The following is a 19420-nucleotide window of genomic DNA, read 5'->3' as shown; positions in this document are numbered from 1 at the left end:
ATGGCCTACCCAAAATTATAAGAATCCTCTCATCCTCATCCATCTCTAGCACATAGAAATCCACGGGGAATGTGAACTTTCCTACCCTAAGGGGAATGTCCTCAACTTTGCCAATAGGGAACTTAACGGAACGGTCCGCTAGTTAGAGAGTAATGTTAGTGGGAGAGAGGGTTCCTACACTAAGCTTTTGGTAGACGCAATAGGGCATGAGACTCACACTTGCTCCTAAGTCACACAAGGCTTTATCAAATTCAATGCCATTGATAGAGCAAGGGATGGAAAAGTTACCCGGATCTTTCAATTTGGTAGGTAGTTTATTGGAAAGAATTGCACCACAATTGGCGGTTAAACTCACCGTCTCACACTCCCTTCTCCCGCTCAAAAGATCTTTCAAAAATTTGGAATAGTGGGGAATTTGCTTCATAGCATCAACAAAAGGGACGGAGATGTGCAAATTCTTAATGACTTCCAAAAACTTCCCAAATTGGGCATCAAGTTTAGCTCTCACAAATTGTTGTGGAAAGGGTAGCTTCTCCTCTCTAGATTGGCGATTTAGGGGCAAGGGGGTGGCTTCTTTTTCCTTGAGCACCTCAACATGTTTTTTCTTTTCAACACTCAATTGCTCATTGGGTTTTTCACCCTCATTCTCTAACTCCACTTCTTCTTGGGGTTCTTCCTCAATTAAAGGGTCACTCCCTACTACCTTCCCACTCCTTGTTGTCACGGCATACAAAGGTTTTGGGTTGACTCCTTGACTTGGGATGTGAGAAGAAGAAGGAGAAGAAGAAGAAGGGGATGAATTAGATGCAAGTTGAGCAATTTGAGTCTTAAGCATTTTCATATGAGCATTGGTTCGTTTTTGAGCCTCTTCATGTTTCTTTTGATCCTCCTCACGCATTTTTAAAAGAGCATCTAATTTAGCCATCACGGGATATATTGGAGGGGCTTCAAGTTGAAGAGGTTGTTGAGGTGGAGGAAGTTGGGGTTGATGGAAACCCGGAGGCCTATTAGTTTTGGCATAGTTAGGAACAAATTGGCCCCTATTGCCTCCCGTGCCTTGGTTAGGAACATTGCCTTGTTGATTATTTCCCATGTTACCGTGGTCACCAAAATTTTGATTTTGATGGTCATGGTATCGGGAATTAGGTTGTTGGTTTTGATTACCATATCCTCTTTGGTTAGAGTAGCCTCTTCCATTGAAATTGGAAGGGCCTCCCCCACCATGGTATTGGTTATCATAACCACCACCATTTTGGTTCCAACCATGGTTTCCACCTTGATTCCAATTCCCCATTTGATTGGAGGTTGGCCTCAAGTTTCCTACATTTCCCATTCTAGGAGCAAAATTCATAGCATTGAAATTTTCCATATTACTATTATGTTCATGGGAAGGGGGTTGAACTTCACAAGCATAGACACAATGAGAGGTATCATGATCATAGGTTTCACAATTAAAACAAAACATGCATCCTTGGGGCATTGTATTGTAAGAAGAGGGGGAGGAAGTATCCATACCATTGCCTCCCTTGGTTGAAGGGGAGGTATTACCATGTGGGTTGGACCTTTCTTTCATCAATTCATCCATTTGCTTGGTCATTTTGGAGATTTGGGTAGAAAGGTTGTTGATTGCGTTGGCTTGCTCCAATGCATAAACGCCCTTGCTAGAAGTAGCATCCCTTTCTCCTTCGTACCAATCATCATAGTGCTTTGCGGCTTCCTCTATAATACACTCCACTTCATGCTCTCCTTTGTTCATGATTGGACCACCGGCCGCGGCGTCTAGGCTTGTTCTTCCTTGAGGTGTGAGACCTCCATAGAAAGTGTGAATGAGTTGATACTTGGGTATCCCATGGTGTGGGCATTGACGTTGAAGCTCTTTGTATCGTTCCCATGCCGCACTTAGAGACTCACCACTCTTTTGGCGAAAACCTTGAATCAAAGACCGAGCCTCGGCGGTCTTCCTATGGTTATAAAACCTCCTCAAGAAAGCCGTAGTCACTTGGTCCCATGTCGTGAGAGAATTAGGGGGCACTTCCTTCTCTAGCCATTCTAGACCTCTCCCAATTAGCGAAAATGGAAACATTTTGAGGCGAATATATTCTTGAGTCACTCCATTGGCCTTTATTGTGTCACAATATTTCTCAAACTCTTTAAGGTGCTCATGAGGACTCTCAAACTTTACACCCGAGAATTGTTTCCTCTCAATCAAGGCAATCAAATTAGGCTTGATCTCGAAATTGTTGGCTTGAGTAGTAGGAGTTAGGATCCCACTTTGCGCTCTAAAAGCTTCGGGGGCCCCAAGACGACTCAAGGGCGTATTCTCTCCCATTTTAGAACCTTCTTTAGTTTCAAACTTATAGGTTGAGAAAGGGTTGATTTCTGAATTCGAAGATGATTTAGGGCTATCTAATTCTTCACTTGAGGGTGAAGAGGGTGGAGTATCTTCTAATTCTCTTACTCCTCTCGTTGGAGTGCGGGAATTTTTACTCCTTGCTCTTGCTTCTCTTTGAAGTAGGGACAAAGACCTCTCTAGCTCTGGATCGATGGGAATTAAAGATCTTGAGCGGGTTCGTCCTCTGTTCATACAACGAAGCTAAGAAGAACGTAAGCACTGACAAGTAACAAAAGTAGCAAACACTAACAAATAAAGGTGAGATAGTCTCAAACAAGCAATGAAATAGCAATGGAAACCGTCTCCCCGGCAACGGCGCCAATTTGACAAGGCAATAATCGTGTCGTTGAGCGACTACACCTAAGTCAAATTATTTTATAACGCTCTACCAACCTAATACGTGTATAGGGTAAATAGAGGGGTTGAACCACAAGGAGACATGCATAAACACCGCATTCACTACTTAAGACTTTAAGCTATCTCGGGACAAGAAGTGTGAATAACTAAGAAATTAAACTAAGGATTAAGAATGATTAAAGATCAATATAACTAAACACCAAGGGAAGTGGGTAGATGTAGATGTCACTTGATCATGCAATAACACAGAAGCAAAGCAATGGTAAACTAAGCATGCAAGAATATCGAAATAAAGCTCGATCTAACCGCCTTCCGGGGTTAATCGATTTCTCCTAACATAGCCTCTATGTTTCCACATTAGAACCATATATTAGAAGGTGCAAACAAAGAATTATCGATAGTAATGAATCTCAACTAAGTCAACTTCCGTTACTTGTTAGTAAAGATTCATCTTTGATCAACTAACAATGTGCACTTGCAAGAAAGACCAAAGAATATCAAGTATACAAAGACTTTAATCACCATTAACATAACCCCAACATCATAAGCATGAATCAATTAACAACTACACCATCCCCACACCCTTGGCTAGGTGGCTACTCACAAATCATATTGAAGACAATATCAATCATCAAATCAATAAGCATCAACATGATCAATAAGCAAAGAAGGAAAATCAAAATAAGCAAACAAAACTAGATACAAAAGTAAAGAAAGAGAGTAAGAGATTGCTCATTAATTGAAGATGAAGATTTACAAAGATTCAATCAAGCTCCTTCTTCAATATCCAAGTTCATCAATGGAAATCCACACTTTCTCTCTCTACTAATGAAGTTTCTCTCTCTCTCTAGATTAAGCTAAAAATGTAGAAAATTAAAACTAAGTTAATCCCCCTAAAACGTTCTAAAAAAGGGACTTATATAGTCCGTACAGAGTCAGCTGACAAAAGGAGAGGTCCGACCGAACAAATGGGAAGGTTCGGCCGGACTACAGGGTAGGTTCGGCCGAACCATGGGTAGGTTCGGTCGAACCTCCCTGATCCTGGTCTGGTCGAACTCCTGTGGTTCGGCCACTCCTGCAAAACTGCCAATTTTCATCTTGCCCCTGCCTCGAAGTTCGATCGAACCACTGAGCAGGTTCGGCCACACCTTGGTTCGGCCACACCATCAGGAGGTTCGGCCGAACCTCTTCTGAATCATGCTTCCTCTAGCTTCCTTTGAGCTTAGCTTCCTCCTCTTGAAAATCTCGATGGTTCCTACAAAGCATAAGCATGAAAAGAACAATAAGAACAATGCGGGAAGACTAAGAAAAGGGAGGATAAAGGAGAAAGGAAAGAGAAAGCAAAGCTAAGTAAAAATGCTTAGAAAGAGGGCCAAACAAGTGCAAACGAGGGGAGAATCCTTAGAGAAAAAGGATAAAAGAGTGGCATAAATGCCACTCATCACACCTTAAAAGTATTAATTAATTATTTCCACATAGCATCTTGTGTTAACAAAAGATTAGAATTGGATAATTAATTGTTAGTTGATTACTTAAGCCAAGGCGAATATTGTTTATTTTCTTGTTCTTTTCACAAAATTGATTAAATAGTGAATAATGACGTTGCAATGAAATTCCCATGTGAATTAACGTGTGTAAATAAAATCAACTAACTTAGTTGTAGGTATCGTGTTGCATATATTGTTTGGTAATGAAATTGCAAAAAAGGAAGAGCTAGTAGAGGCCATACTAGGGCTAGAATAGCGATTCCACCTTAAAAGGAACATTATTTTAGTACCCTCGCTCCCGAACTCATTTCTGGTTTATGTAGACCAATTTGGGCATGGGTAAACTTATGATTCATGCTAATTATTCCATGAACTGCGCATGGAAGAAAGGCATGAACGAGGTTTATGAGTTTTCCTAAAACTCATTGGCGACTCCTTGTTTCTTACAAAAATTCATGATGAGAGTATCATTTCTAATCCAAGGTCTTCCAAACAATCAGGAATTCAAATCCTAATGCACCCTAACAAGTTTAAAGTCCTGGGCTTTTAAGTGGCCATGGGCATCTAAGGACCCAATACGATGGGATCACCCTCCTTACAAGTATCACATTTAAACACTTCACTCACACATCCATATCAATATCATCCTTCCCTTTAAAAACCCTTTATCATGAAATCTTGTTTCAACACTGTTCATGTTTCATCATCTTTCAAGACAACATTCATTAGAAGAAACATTGAATACTTGCTTATCTTCCTGACCTGAGTAATATTCATTGTATCATGCATCACATATCGTGCTTAGCTCCTTGACCTAACAAACATTCATTATGCAATTATTATCAATAATGTCATCTATATACGTTCTTAGCTTCCAGACCTAAGTGACGTTCAAGATCGCTTCTTTACACCATATATGATGCTTAGCTCCATGACCTAAGTTCATTCATCTATCGTGGTCACATGATGTAATTGTCCTTAGCCTCCTGGCCTAAGAACATGCATCATGCATACATTATTTTCAAGACAAGCAATTTAATCGATACGATTCATTTCTTCTTGCTTAAGAAGGAAGTTCAAAACTTCTTCCCTTTTTTATCTTTTTCTTTTTGGTAAATTCAAAAACTTTTTCAAATTTTTCTCAGAGGGAAGTTTGAAAATAAAAGTTCAGTTTTCACGTCCTTCTTTTTTGGGAGAAAGTCGGTACCCTCCGCTTGTCTCATGACAAAAATGAGGGAAAATTTTTGCTTTTGCATTTTTGGTTGCTTGTGTTTGCACACACCACAGACACACACAAATACGAGTCCCTTGGAAAATTTTATTTTTGCAGGTCTAAATTGCAGCCCACGTCCGGGGATAAGCGGATTATCTATAGCTAGGTATGTCAAAAGGGCAGAGCAGGTTGGACATTGACATTCCCATCCCCATCCCCACCTAACATTTTTATCCCCATCCGGCGGGTCTAAAGTTCATCCCCATCCCCACCCCGACGAGTACAATTCCAAAACCATCCCCGCCCCACCCCCACTTGGATATCCACCCCCACCTAATCCCCGCCAAAGACTTGCCTAATCACCACCCAAGACCCACCTAACCTCCACCTTTCAAATACACAATCCTACACAATTAATTTAGATAATTTTTTTTAAACCATTCTTAATATTAATTTTTTTTTTGTTTTATAATATAAGTGTATTACAAAGTATTATAATTAATATATTATATTTTACATAAATATTTTATAAACTATTATAAAAGCATAGAATTTTGTTTTAAAAGATATATAGATGTGGGTATAAGGTGGGGATGGGCGGGGATAGGGCAGGTACAACCTAAAATCCACCCCCGCCCCATCACCCATGGCGGGTATGGTTTCCATCCCCATCCCCTCCCCACCACCCGCCAAAGCGAGACCCATCCCCGCCCCACCGGGGCGGGGATAGGGCGAGTCTCCTACTTGACCCGCCCCATTGACATCCCCATCTACAGCCCACGTCCAGGGACAAGCGGACCATTTACAACCCACATTTCTTGACACGCAAACCATTTACAGCCCACATTTGGGGACAAGCAAACCATTTAAAGCCCACGTTTGGGGATAAGTGAACCATTTAAAGCCCACGTTCGGGGACAAATGAACAAACTACAGCCCACTTTCGGGGACAATCGAACCACCATCATTTTATGACGCAAGGTTCTTGATACACAGAGACTTGCAATCTCATCATCATACAAGTGTTTCCTTAAGCATGGAAAGTGTCATCCGGTGGAGTTCTTCAAGCATAGAAAGCCGCCAAATTCATATGTCGACTTTTCTCAAGCATGGAATGTATTATCCGGAGGATTTCTTCAAGCATAAAAAGCCGCCAAATTTATATGTCGACTTTCCTCAAGCATGGAAATTATTATCCGATAGATTTTTTCAATCATATAAAGCTACCAAACTCATCAGTTGACTTTTCTCATGCATGGAAAGTATCTCAACGTCGTCATCCGGTGGATTCCTTCAAGCATAGGAAGCTACCAAACTCATTTGTCACTGATACACTGGTGTCAAATATCTACCCTTTTACTCTTTTTTCTGCAGGTATCGGCGTATAAAGAGTGATTTAGGATTGCAGAACGTCTTAAATAATTCTCCGTATTTATCGACTACTTTGACTATCATTTTTGAAACTGACATTTCTACAAACTCAGTCAAAGTGGGGGCTTCTGTAGACACCTAAAAAATGTCTCCTCAAAACCAAACCCGATGATGAACAACTTTTCACCTCCATTATTGGTCGGGTTGAGTATTAAATATTTAGAGTGCTTAAATCCATATTTCCATTTCATAAACCAACCCAGTTCCTATCTCATTTCCCCAAACCAAAACTTATTTTCCTCTTTTTATGCCTTTAAACCCAAAATGATTCATTTTGTGTCCTTTTTATAAAAACGTTTACTTCTCTTTATGTAGGTCCATAATATGGGTCCAAAGATTGAATATATGGATGGGGCTTGAAAAGAGCTTTCAATCAATGTATTACAAGACCAAATCCGAGTTATAACGAATAAGTTATGACCAAAATATTAAACTGAGCCCAAACCGAACCTAAGCCCACCTTACCTACGACCCAATGATCATGTGGAGGGTCCAAAGGATTTAATCCCATTCCTAAACAAATTAGAATTAATTAGAAATTTCAATAAGTTTCTAAAAGATCTTAATTATACTTTATGAAAAGATAAGAGTAAAGAGTTTGAAATTGAATAAAACTTTTCTTTTTCAAATTCCTAATTCTATTCGAATTAAAAGACGTTCAAAGATAGACAGATATTATATTCATGCCTCATAGTTTTTATCTAAATCTTATATGGTTCGATAGCCATTCAAATTGTCTTTCCAATGATATATTATAATATCAATTCTGAGCTATAACGGAAAATATAGATTGAAATATCAAACTCTATCCAAAACTAACACTGTCCCACTATTTCGACCATATCTTTTATTCTAAAAGGTATTTTAATCTGATTCTAATTGTATTAGAAAGTAGACTTAAACTGCTTTCCAACAATATATTATTTTTTGTATTTAGATTTTTTGGTGAAAAGATATGATAAAAACAAAAACCGCAAAAACTAATGTCTATCTCAAGTGTATTATTCCAATTCGAATTCTTATTTTTCTTAATTTTTCGACCAATTATTCCTTATAAATAGAGATCATATCTCCCATTTTTCAATCATCAACAAGCTTGATCACAAAATCATTCTCTTTACCCTCTTTATCCTAAATACTAGCCACTCTATTCTCTCATTATTCATCCCTTAAGCACTCTAAGGAGTCCATACTTAACCCGCGGTTATGTCCTTAAACCTAGACGTGAAAGGTATAATTAACTGAGGGTTTGGACAAATCAACTATACTTTTTATTCATTTAATTTCAATTTGATTTATATTTTTATTGAAGTTACTAAAAGTTTATTCATGATGTAGCAATTTAAAGAAACGTGCGGAATGTGAGTAATTAATCACTTAATTACTCTTATTTTATTCTTATTGCTAGTATCAGGATTAGGTTTATTATGATTTGATTTGAATAATAATTTATTTTTGAATTGCTTCCAATATTAATGTTGATTCTATTATTTTTTTTTATTGATCATCATATTACATGATTAAAGGGAATATGTAATTGAAAATCACGCCTAATAAGATAATTTGGACAACCGGTTTAGGTTCCTTTTTAATCTTATTGTATAAGTGATCACGATATTTTAGAATTATGTGTTGCATTAATATTCAACCAATTTAGTATAATAATATATTGGAGGAAATTGAATCTTTGTTTGCATGCCTTTGAGATCACAGGAATCACTTTTCACTATAAGAATCGAGTACAGGCCAATACGGGCGAATGTGACTCCATGACTAACTTCGTACCATCATCCCCGATCCTCCTTTCGTGGTTCCGAACCATATGGAGTTAATAATCTCATGGATTATGGATTATGAATGGGGTGTAACCTTCATGGGTCAATCGTTGTTGCCTTTTGTTGTCCCTTTATTCGTGATTGCCTTTTATGATCCGTGAACGGTTTACAAGTTCCTTAAAAATTTGTTGGCGGCTCCTTACTTTCCTTGTCCCTAAATCGTGTCCCTAATCGTATGTCAATTCCTACTTCGTATGGGTGCAAGCATATTCACATCATGCTATTAAAGTAGGCGCATTTCAAACTACGCCTACACTCACCCAAGTTTGATGACGTGGTACCGACTGCTCGATAAAGCGGCAATCCGGAAGAGCTAGAGGAGTCAACTCCTCAACAGGGCCGTACATCCCCTGATAGGTGATGGATACAGGTGGAGCGACAAACTCCTCGTGCCCATCCAACAAATTAAATTGAATAATTAATATCTACTTGGGGGTTATACAAGAGAGAAATGCACAAGATAAAGAATACCTCCACTCCTCCCTCTGGCAAAACGGGTGGTAGAGCCAAGAGCGGTAGTAGTGCCTCTTAGTAACACAGCTTTGGACGAGCATGCGTCCGCCAAGGCGTTCCCTCTGGCGCCCTACTCTCCAAAGTCCTCATCCTCGCCTTATTGGATATATATCGAGGAGGACGAGCTGGAACAACGAAGGCCTATGTGGAGTGCAGAATAGCCACTCTCTCGCCTAGATACACTACAACATCTGCAGGGAATATTTCAAGCGTTAATCCCCTAGCATGAACCTCACTGTGATCATAGACTAAAGTACAGTGGCGTAGAAAGGGAAAGAAGATAGAGCAAAAGAGTTGCCAACAAGTTTTTTTAGTAACTTGTAAACCGTTCACGAGGTGAAGGTTCCACCCCTTAACGATCCAAGAGATCGTCAACTCCATAAGGTCTTGAACCAAATAGGGTTCGGGGATGAAGGTACAAATTAAACCTAAAAGAGATTGAACCTGCCCTAATAATAGGCCCCTACTTTATTCAGATCGTATTCATGTGCGCTTTCTGACTAACATGTAATCAATAGGTTTAGCCCTAAACCTGTTTATCTATGTTGGTTGAATATTAATGCACAAATAAACTATTATTGGCGATCACTTGAATTATAATCAAATTAACCCTAACAAGATTATTAATTATCTTATTAAGCGTGATTACAAGTACAAATTCCCTTTAAATATGCATAAAAGGCGTGATCAAGCAGTAAAAATAAAGAATATCAAGCAACATAATAATAATAATAATAATAATAATAATAATAATAATAATAATAATAATAATAATAATAATAATAATAATAATAATCATCATCATCATGAATCATGTTAAAGCATAATAATAACAAAATCCTAGGCATGATACTAACATGATTAATAACAAACCCTAGCATGTCACTAAACATTAAAGTCAAATCTTTAACCCTAACATAATACTAACAAGCATAAATATTAGGAAGAACATAAAAGGCATCATAACAATCATATTTAATATTAAAGTTACCCTAGACATGATACTAGGAATCAAAATAACAATTTAAGCATGATTTCTATATCATAATAACAATGTAAACAATTAAAGCACTTACTTGGATGCCTCGTACCTCTTTCTAATAACAAAATACACATGTTAGTAACTTCAATGAAAATAATAAATCAAAACAATTAAATTAAATAACAATCAAAAGAGAGATTTGGGACCAAACCCTTAGAAATTAAACCTTTCACGTCTAGGGCGAAGGCAACTTCGAATATGGCTAGGTGTTTCTAGATCTAATGAATGCGGAATTTTTTATGTAAAAGGCTAGTTTAGAAAAAGAGAGAGAGAGAGAGCGAGTAATCAAGAGAATCTTGATGAGAGTTGGTGAAAATAGAGAGAATCGATGATTGTAGGTGATTGAAAATTAATATGAAAATTGGTTATCGAAGACGGAGTTTTTACGACGTTATTTATAAAGAAAATCAGTTATAAAGATAAAATATCAAAACAGAGTCTGGCGCACATAAAACTGGATCAGCGCCAACGCTGGCTTTTAGCACCAGGCACTACAGCTGGCGTTTTGCGCTGATGTGGAAATTCACGCGTTTTCTTAAAATTAGATAAAAAAATGTCTTACAGGAGGATAAAATCGTCTCTTTCCTCAAAAAATGCTCTTTGATTTTAATTTAAACTTTGAAAAGTCAACAAAAGTCAATTTATCAATGCCAATTGAATTAGGAATGAAAAGAACCTTCTAGAAGAATCTAGAAGACTAAAACCATTACTAATTGCATTAGGAATGATAAATCTATATTAGGCCCTCCCCTAGGTCATTGGGCCGCATATAAGGCTTAAATCGGGCCCAGTTCAGTAAATTAGCCATAATTTCCTTAATATTCATCGGAATTGGGCTTATAATATATCGTTGGAAAGCTCTTTTCAAGCCCATCCAACTACACTACTATTGGACTCATATCATGGACCAACCAAACTGGATTGGCTGTTTTCTTACAATAAGTTTTCAAAAACAGAGAGAGGAGAAAAGAAATTAAAACTATCCGCAACACTGGACTTTTCACACTTTCACTTCATTCGATTATGATTCGATGTGAAAGGTACTCATCACTGGGTTGGTTTTGGGGAGACACAAATGGGTGTCTACAGAATCCCCCACTTTGACTGAGTTTGGAGAAACGTAAGTTTCGAAAACAAAAGTCAAAGTATCGATAGGGACGGAGAATTATTTAGAACGTTCTGCGATCCTGAACCACTCTTGTAACACCGATACCTGCAAACTAGCGTTAGTTAAACAGATAAAAGAGTTAAGAAACGCGTATCTTACACCGTCGAGCATACGTCTCTGAAAGTAACCGATTTGCTGCCGCTTTACTGTTGTTTTGATGACCTCCTGCCAAGAAAATGCCATCCCGATTGAAAACCGCTACGCTGGTAACTGCCTCCAATATAGAAGACTGCTTCGCTTGAAACGATCTTTTTCCACTTTGATAATACTCCACGTCCAAGGGAATACTATCGAAGATTGCTTCACTTGAAACAATCCTTTTCCGCTTTGATAATATTCCACGTCCAAGGGAACATTATCGAAGATTGCTTTTTTGACAACTTTCCACAATCTAGGGAATGCCATTCGGCTGTTTCGATGTTCACTCGTCTCTGAACAAAGAGCTTCTTTTTGTTTTATATGTTCACGCACCTCTGAACAAAGAGCTACTTTTTTTTAATATTCTTTTGATATGTTCACTCGCCTCTGAACAAAGAGCTTCTTCTTTTTTTTTTAATATGTCCACGCGTCTCAGAAAAATAGAGCTTCTTTATTATTTTTTGGATATGTTCACGCGCCTCTAAACAATAGATCTTGAAAATAGGATGCCCACGTGTCTTTGAGCAAAAGAGCTTAAAAGAAATGTCCTTCTGAATGATGTGTCCACGCGTCTCTAGAGCAAAAGAGCTTGATGATAGGATGCCCATGTGTCTCTGTAGCAAAGGATCTTGAAAGGATTGTCCACGCGCCTCTAAACATTAGAGCTTTGAAAGGATTGTCTACGCGTCTCTGAACAAAAGAGCTTGAAAGGATTGTCCACGCGTCTCTGAACAAAAGAGCTTAAATGATATGTCCTTGCGTCTCTGAACAGAAGAGCTTTGAATGATATGTCCAAGCGTCTCTGAACAAAAGAGCTTTGAATGATATGTCCACGCGTCCCTGAACAATAGAGCTTTGAATGATATGTCCACGCGTCTCTGAACCAAAGAGATTTGAATGATACGTCCACACGTCTTTGAACAAAAGAGCTTTAATTGATATGTCAACGCGTCTCTGAACAAAAGAGCTTGATGGAAATGTTCACGCGTCTCTGAACAAAAGAGCTTTGAAAGAAATGTCCACGCGTCTCTGAACAAAAGAGCTTTGATAATTTGCTCACGCGTCTCTGAACAAAAGAGCTTTGAATGATAATATGTTTGTTGCGATAATATTCCGAAGAAAAATTTCCGAAGACCAACGCTTGCCAATCTCTAAAACTCGCTTGAACTTTGCTTCCGCTAAAACCAGTATGTCGGTGTCTCCGTGATGAGCCAATTCTTGGATGCCTCGTACCTCTTTCTAATAACAAAATACACACGTTAGTAACTTCAAGGAAAATAATAAATCAAAACAATTAAATTAAATAATAATCGAAAGAGAGATTTGGGACCAAACCCTTAGAAATTAAACCTTACACGTCTAGGGCGAAGGCAACTTCAAATATGGATAGGTGTTTCTAGATCTAATGAATGCGTAATTTTGTATGTAAAAAGCTAGTTTAGTAAAAGAGAGAGAGAGATAGAGTAATCAAGAGAATCTTGACGAGAGTTGGTGAAAATAGAGAGAATCGATGACTGTAGGTGATTGAAAATTCGTTGTAGATGAAAACTGGTTATCGAAAACGGAGTTTTTACGACGTTATTTATAAAGAAAATCAGCCAAAAAGATAATATATCAAAACAGAGTCTGGCGCACATAAAGCTGGATCAGCACCAACGCTGGCTATTGGCGCTAGGCGCCAACATTAGCGCCAAGCGTAGCGCCAGGCGCTACAGCTGGCGTTTGGCGCTGATCTGGAAATTCACGCGTTTTCTTAAAATCAGATAAAAAATGCCGTACAAGAGGATAAAATCGTATCTTTCCTCAAAAAATGCTCTTTGATTTTAATTAAAACTCTGAAAAGTCAACAAAAGTCAATTTATCAATGCTTAGGAATGAAAAGAATCTTCTAGAAGAATCTAGAAGACTAAAACCATTCTTAATTGCATTATGAATGATAAATCTATATTAGGCCCTCCCCTAGATCATTGGGCCGCATATAAGGCTCAAACCGGGCCCAGTTTAGTAAATTGGCCATAACTTCTTCTATATTCATCGAAATTGGGCTTATAATATATCGTTGGAAAGCTCTTTTCAAGCCCCATCCAACTACACTACTATTGGACCCATATCATGGACCAACAAAACTGGATTGGCTGTTTTCTTAAAATAAGTTTTCAAAAACAGAGAGAAGAGAAAAGAAATTAAAATTATCCGCAACACTGGACTTTCCACACTTTCACTTCATTCGATTATGATTCGACGTTAAAGGTACTCATCACTGGGTTTGGTTTTGGGGAGACACAAATGGGTGTCTACAACATCATATGTCCCTGGAAATAGCGACGCTTAGCGGTGTATTGCACAACTAGCGCATAAACGTCAAAATCGGCCCACGGCCGAAACTCTACGGTCGTCTCCTACAAAATGCATATTCATAAGATAAAGTCCTACTAAAGGTTTAAAAAAGCAAGTATCTGAAGAATTTACCAAGAAAATCAACTCTCGAATGCACCTAGAAGTGACATCCGCACTGTGACAACCTTCCCAACCGCAGCAACGGGGAGCTCGAGAGGAAAAGGTCTCGCCGGCGCAAGAGATGGAAAGTACTCGTAGAATCAGATATACGAAAATAAGGAAATGTCAATGAATGCCAAAATAGATCTAGAGCTAACTTTAACAAACATAAAGTGTACCTCTACGACTCTCCACAAGCTTGAAAATGCGATGTCTTTCTCGAAGGAGCTATGACGACTAGAAAGTCGTAGTCCGACTACGAAGTCCGCATAGGCCAATCTTGCCCAATCATACGACCCAACTGAAGCAAGGTCGCGAACAAAAGGAAGGTAGTAGAGTTGCACTCGACTACCTCTGTTAGGAGAAAAGGTCCCTGATAACAGAATAAGGGAAAAAATGCGCACGCGCTACTCAGGGGTGGTCGCATGGTCTTTAAATGCCACCGCAAGCGTTCTCTGGCGAATACATTGAATGAAATAGTGTCCTTCAAACAAGTGTATTATTCTGATAGTGGGTTCAGAATTATTAGATAGCTAATATATTTAGTAAAGTCAAGTGATCGGGATGCCTGGGTGGAGGCCGCTTTCGATCAGTAATATTAATGCATAATTAATATTACATCTTAATCTTGACTGAACCCTTCGGGTCACACCTATGCAGTCAACGAGATGTGGCGAAAAATTAATTCGCAAGGAATTAATGAATCGACCGAGTAATATTTATTTAGATTTCGAAAATTCGAGCTTAAAGCGTTAAAACCGAGCGTCAGAAATAATAAAAGACGAGACGTGCAAATAGTAATAAATAAACAATGACAAAAATACTCCTAGCATCGTAACACCGAGTGCTTGGGGGTTAGCCAAGCAAGCAGCCAACACTTAGTGTGTGGCGTGCTGGCGCGCTGCAGCTAGCAGCCTGCACTATGTGCGAGGCGTGCTAGCAGCAGCCCGCACGCATGTGCGTAGGCATACTAGACGAGGAGGCTAGCAGCAGCAGCCCGCCTTGGTGTAGGGCTTGGCTGGGCCGAGTAGCAAGCAGCGGAAGCATGTGGGAAGCCCATATGAGTGAGTCGGAGGGAGGTGCCAAGTGGCATAAGGTGAGGGAGAGAGTGGGGAGCAAGTTTGGTCCCCCCATCTCCAAGTGGTCCTCACCTACTCCCTCATATGTAGTTGACACTTGTTGATTTATTACTAGCTTGCTTAAAAAATTTTATTTTGCTTTTAAAATAAAATGTGAAAATCCCACTATCCCACATGGGTGGGAGAGACAATCATACTCTCATCATTTCCTATAAATACCCAAGTAAGGGCATTAGAAATGATGCTAGAGTAAGAGTTGTAAAGGGCATCACTAGTAAGTGAAAACCCTTGAACTCAAGAGTTTGAAAAGGTATCACATTTAGTAAAAGCCTTTCAACTCAATTACCCAGGTTTTATTGGTCGGGTCTTGCTAACCCCAAGACATTGGACCTTGTTGGTATTCGTTGGTGCGGGTGGATCAACGTTGGAGGCTTCGTGTTTTCGAAGCTAGCTTTCAAGTAAGAGCCCATACGGTCGAGCAAAACACGCTCCAAAAGGTAATCATTTTATCTTAATCTTGTGATTATTTTAATTATGTTTATGGTTTTATTTACGGTTTTATCACCAAATGCCCTTGAACTTTAAAAAAAATTCACCAAATACCCTCAAGTTTTTCAAAATTCACCAAAAACCACAAACGTTTGTTAATATTCACCCCGTGACCTCAAAATACTCCTAATGTTAATGTTCTGTTTGGATAAAATTCAATTCACCAAACGCACTAACATTGATAAATAATTACACAAAATACACTTATTTTTGGAAGTACAAGTGTACAACGTCTAGTTTAAAACTTAAGGAAACAAGCCGTTAGTTTTTAATTTCACCCTTTATTTACATAAATACTCTATGCATAGCATCCTCTTTAACCGCAAATTTTTAACTCTTGAGAAATAAATCTAAATCATCCTCCTCAATGTATGAGAACTTTTGTGTAAGAGTTGCAAACAAATCTTGTTGTAGTAGGAGAAAATTTACAGTAAGAACTTCTGAGTCTGTTAGCTAGTTCGCGGACAAGCCAAGACTGTTTACTAGGGTGGGTATAGACTAATTGTCAAGCCGCATAAAAGGGGCTTGTTTTTTCTATATTAAGTCTGTTAGATAAAATATGAACTATAGCCCGATCCGTTTTCCGTCCAAGCCCATAAGTAATCACCTCTATTTCATTTCGCCCTCGTTTTCTCTGTTTGCGAGGTCTCCAACACTTCTTTTTATGAATAGAGGATGTTTGCAACTCTTACACAAAAGTACTTATACATTGAGGAGGAAGATTTAGATTGATAACTCATGGTGTTACAAATTTGTGGTTAAGCAAATAAGAGAGATGTTATGTATAGAGTATTTATACAAAAAAAAAAAAGGTGAAAATAAAAACTAACGACTAGTTTCCTTAAATTTAAAACTAGACATTGTACTTCCAAAAATAAGGGTATTTTGTGTAATTATTTAAAAAATATAGGGAATTAAATTTTATTTCTAACAGAACTTTAACGCCAGAGGTCACAGTGTGAATATTAACAAACGTTAGTGGTATTTGATGACTTTTGAAAAACTTGAGGGTATTTGGTGAATTTTTGAAAAGTTCAAAGGCATTTGGTGAAAAAACCGTTTTATTTATTGCGAGTGCTGTCTTGTTTTTTGGGTTTGTTTTCGCGGTGAGTCGGACTCTCCAAACCCTAACAGTGGTATCAGAGCCAGGTTCGTTTATTTTTAAAATCATAATATTTTTCAAGGTATTATTATGGCTTAATTTTTCTGGTTTTAAGTTGCTAATTAGATTAGTAGTTTGTTTTATCCATTTTAACCTCGTATTAGAGCTGATTCGGCTCCCAAACCCAGATTTTTACCCAAAAATAGTGAATTTTTGGTGGAAATGGCGTTATGGAAATGGTTATACCCTTTAGGGCTCGATTTTTATCCAAAAACCGACCAGAAATGAATTTTTCGAGGGGTGTTTTTGTTTTTACGAAAAATTTTAAGTCTTTCTAACCTTGAAAATTAATTGCATATTTACGGTGGTTATGTAATTTCGTTTTTACGAAAAATTTTAAGTCTTTCTAACCTTAAAAATTAATTTCATATTTATATGCAATTTTAAACCTCTTTAGGCATGATTACTTGGTGGTAATTTGTGTTTGTAAGCTTGGTTTTATTTTTCACATAATTGCAAATTAATTGCATTAAGTGTTAAAGTGTTGTTCTTTGAGGCTTCCAAGTACTAAAGATTCAATCTTCAATTATTTTAAATGATTGAAACTTAGAGTTACTAAATTCCATGAATTTTTGTTAAACTTTGTTGATTTAAAATTTTTTAAGTTGATTGGAATCATAAAGTTTGAAACTTGTGATAGAAATTTGTTTATCTTCATATTGGAAGATATAATTTTTTCAAGGATTCACAAGTATTAAAGTTGGAATCTTTATTGAACTTATGATCATTTTTCCAACTCCCTTTTATTTTATTAAAAACTCAAGATTAATTTAAATTAATTAAATTGATAGTGAATAATTGTCCTCTTATTTTTGTTGCACCAAATTAAACCAATTTTATTAAAGAATGGTTCTTGAAAATAATTTTTTTGGTTACATGCACTTGGATGATTTTTTATTTAAGTTAGACTTGTTTAAATTTTCAATTTTGCTCATGAAATTAGTTCTAAAATTAATTTAGAATTAATAAATTGTCACGCGAAATTTGGGATTAAAATCCCGAGGCTATGGCATGCAAATCGAGGCAAACCATCCCTTGGCTAGCCGGGCTACATAGCAGCCCGCATGTGGCTGCTAAGGGGCTACTCGATGCGTGCGGCCATGTGCGTGGCATGCGTGCCCAACCAAAGCAGCAACGCACCAGCACCAGCCATGTGCGTGGCGTGCGTGCTGCTACCGTAGCGCAGCCCCATGGCTGCCATGGTGCATGTGTGTGCGAGCGTTTTAGTGCATGTATGTTCTTGGTGTTTTGGTATAAAGGGGCAAGCAGCCGTGGCCTTGTGCCTAGCACCTTGTAACCCGTAGCAAACGCTATCAAGGTGTACCTAGCTAGTGCCACGTGGGGTGGTGAAGGCACGTGCGCCAAACCGTATAGTGCGGAATTGTTAGACAACCTTGACTTTCATATGGCACGTATGTAGGGAGTGAACCACTTGAGTACGGTTGGCTTCGTGTTTGTTTATTTTGCCATTTTAATTATTTTATTAATCTAATTTGGTTTTAATTATTTTAATAAATTTCAGAGGCTAGGCCTCGGTTTTCAAGAGCGGCATTTTCAAATTTTATTTTGGCAATTGGGTTTTACTGGCTTAATTAGTTGGATTAATTAAAATGAATGAGAAATTTAGTGGGAGCTACAAATATTAATTGCGCTTATTTACATAATCGATTCAAACAAATTTGCCTAGTTTTAATTAGACGTGTTAATTAGATTAACCACCTAGATTAGTTACTAGTTATCGCGTGTTAATGCATTATTACTTAGTTTTGTTATAAAGTGCATGGGTCATTCACAAATAGTGAATAGATGAATGAAATGTATATTCTCTCACAGGTTTATAAAATGACAACTAGTGCGGCCCGATTAGGATAGAAAATACGAACTGCGATCCGTGATGTATTTTTATAAATCTAAATACGGTCTGCGTACCGTTGAGTATTTTTTGTACCTTAATATTTAGATTAGTCCTAATCGTAGATACTAGTATTGCATAATTATGGTCAAGTCTTGAAGATGGAGGTTCTTGGAAGACAAAGCCATGAAGTTGCAAAAGAAGACCTTTTGAAGACTTGAAGAATTTAAGTGGTCATGCTAGTTTCCAATATGCATCAAAATGCTTATGCTTTACATTTTCATGATTATTTATATATCAATTATATGTTAGATGCATGTTTAAGCTTTATTAGAATTATGGCATTGAAAGGGATTGAGCCAATCCCCTATGCATGTACTTTTCCTCTTTCATTGGACCTAACTGCTAGATCATGGTTTTATAACCTCGATGCAAAACAAACTTCCACTTGGAGTGACGTTGTAAAAACGTTTTTTACCCAATACGGAGATAACATCGTGCTCACAACTACCTTGCGCGATCTCGAATTACTTAAGCAAGGGGACGAAGAAGGCTTCATTGACTTATTTTCTAAGTGGAGATCAAAGATTTCTTTTGTTCCACAAAGACCTCTGGATCATGAACTTGTCTCAATGTTCATAGACAATATGTCTCCACCATACAAGTGCCATTTACAATACCTTGGTTTAGACACATTTCAAAAAGT

At 37.9% G+C, this 19420-nt stretch overlaps 1 non-coding gene across 1 annotated transcript; it reads left to right on the top strand.

Moving 5' to 3' along the window:
- The first annotated feature begins 1844 nt into the window (after window positions 1-1844).
- LOC145557052 (small nucleolar RNA R71) lies at window positions 1845-1950 on the top strand. Its single transcript, XR_014092132.1, has one exon. It is a non-coding gene; the product is annotated as a small nucleolar RNA R71 (small nucleolar RNA).
- Window positions 1951-19420: the final 17470 nt, after the last annotated feature.

Source organism: Chenopodium album, chromosome 8 (genome assembly GCF_948465745.1).
Source record: "Chenopodium album chromosome 8, dcCheAlbu1.1, whole genome shotgun sequence".
NCBI lineage: Eukaryota > Viridiplantae > Streptophyta > Magnoliopsida > Caryophyllales > Amaranthaceae > Chenopodium > Chenopodium album.
Note: the sequence above shows the minus strand (reverse complement) of the source record. Positions and strands in the feature narration are given on the sequence as shown.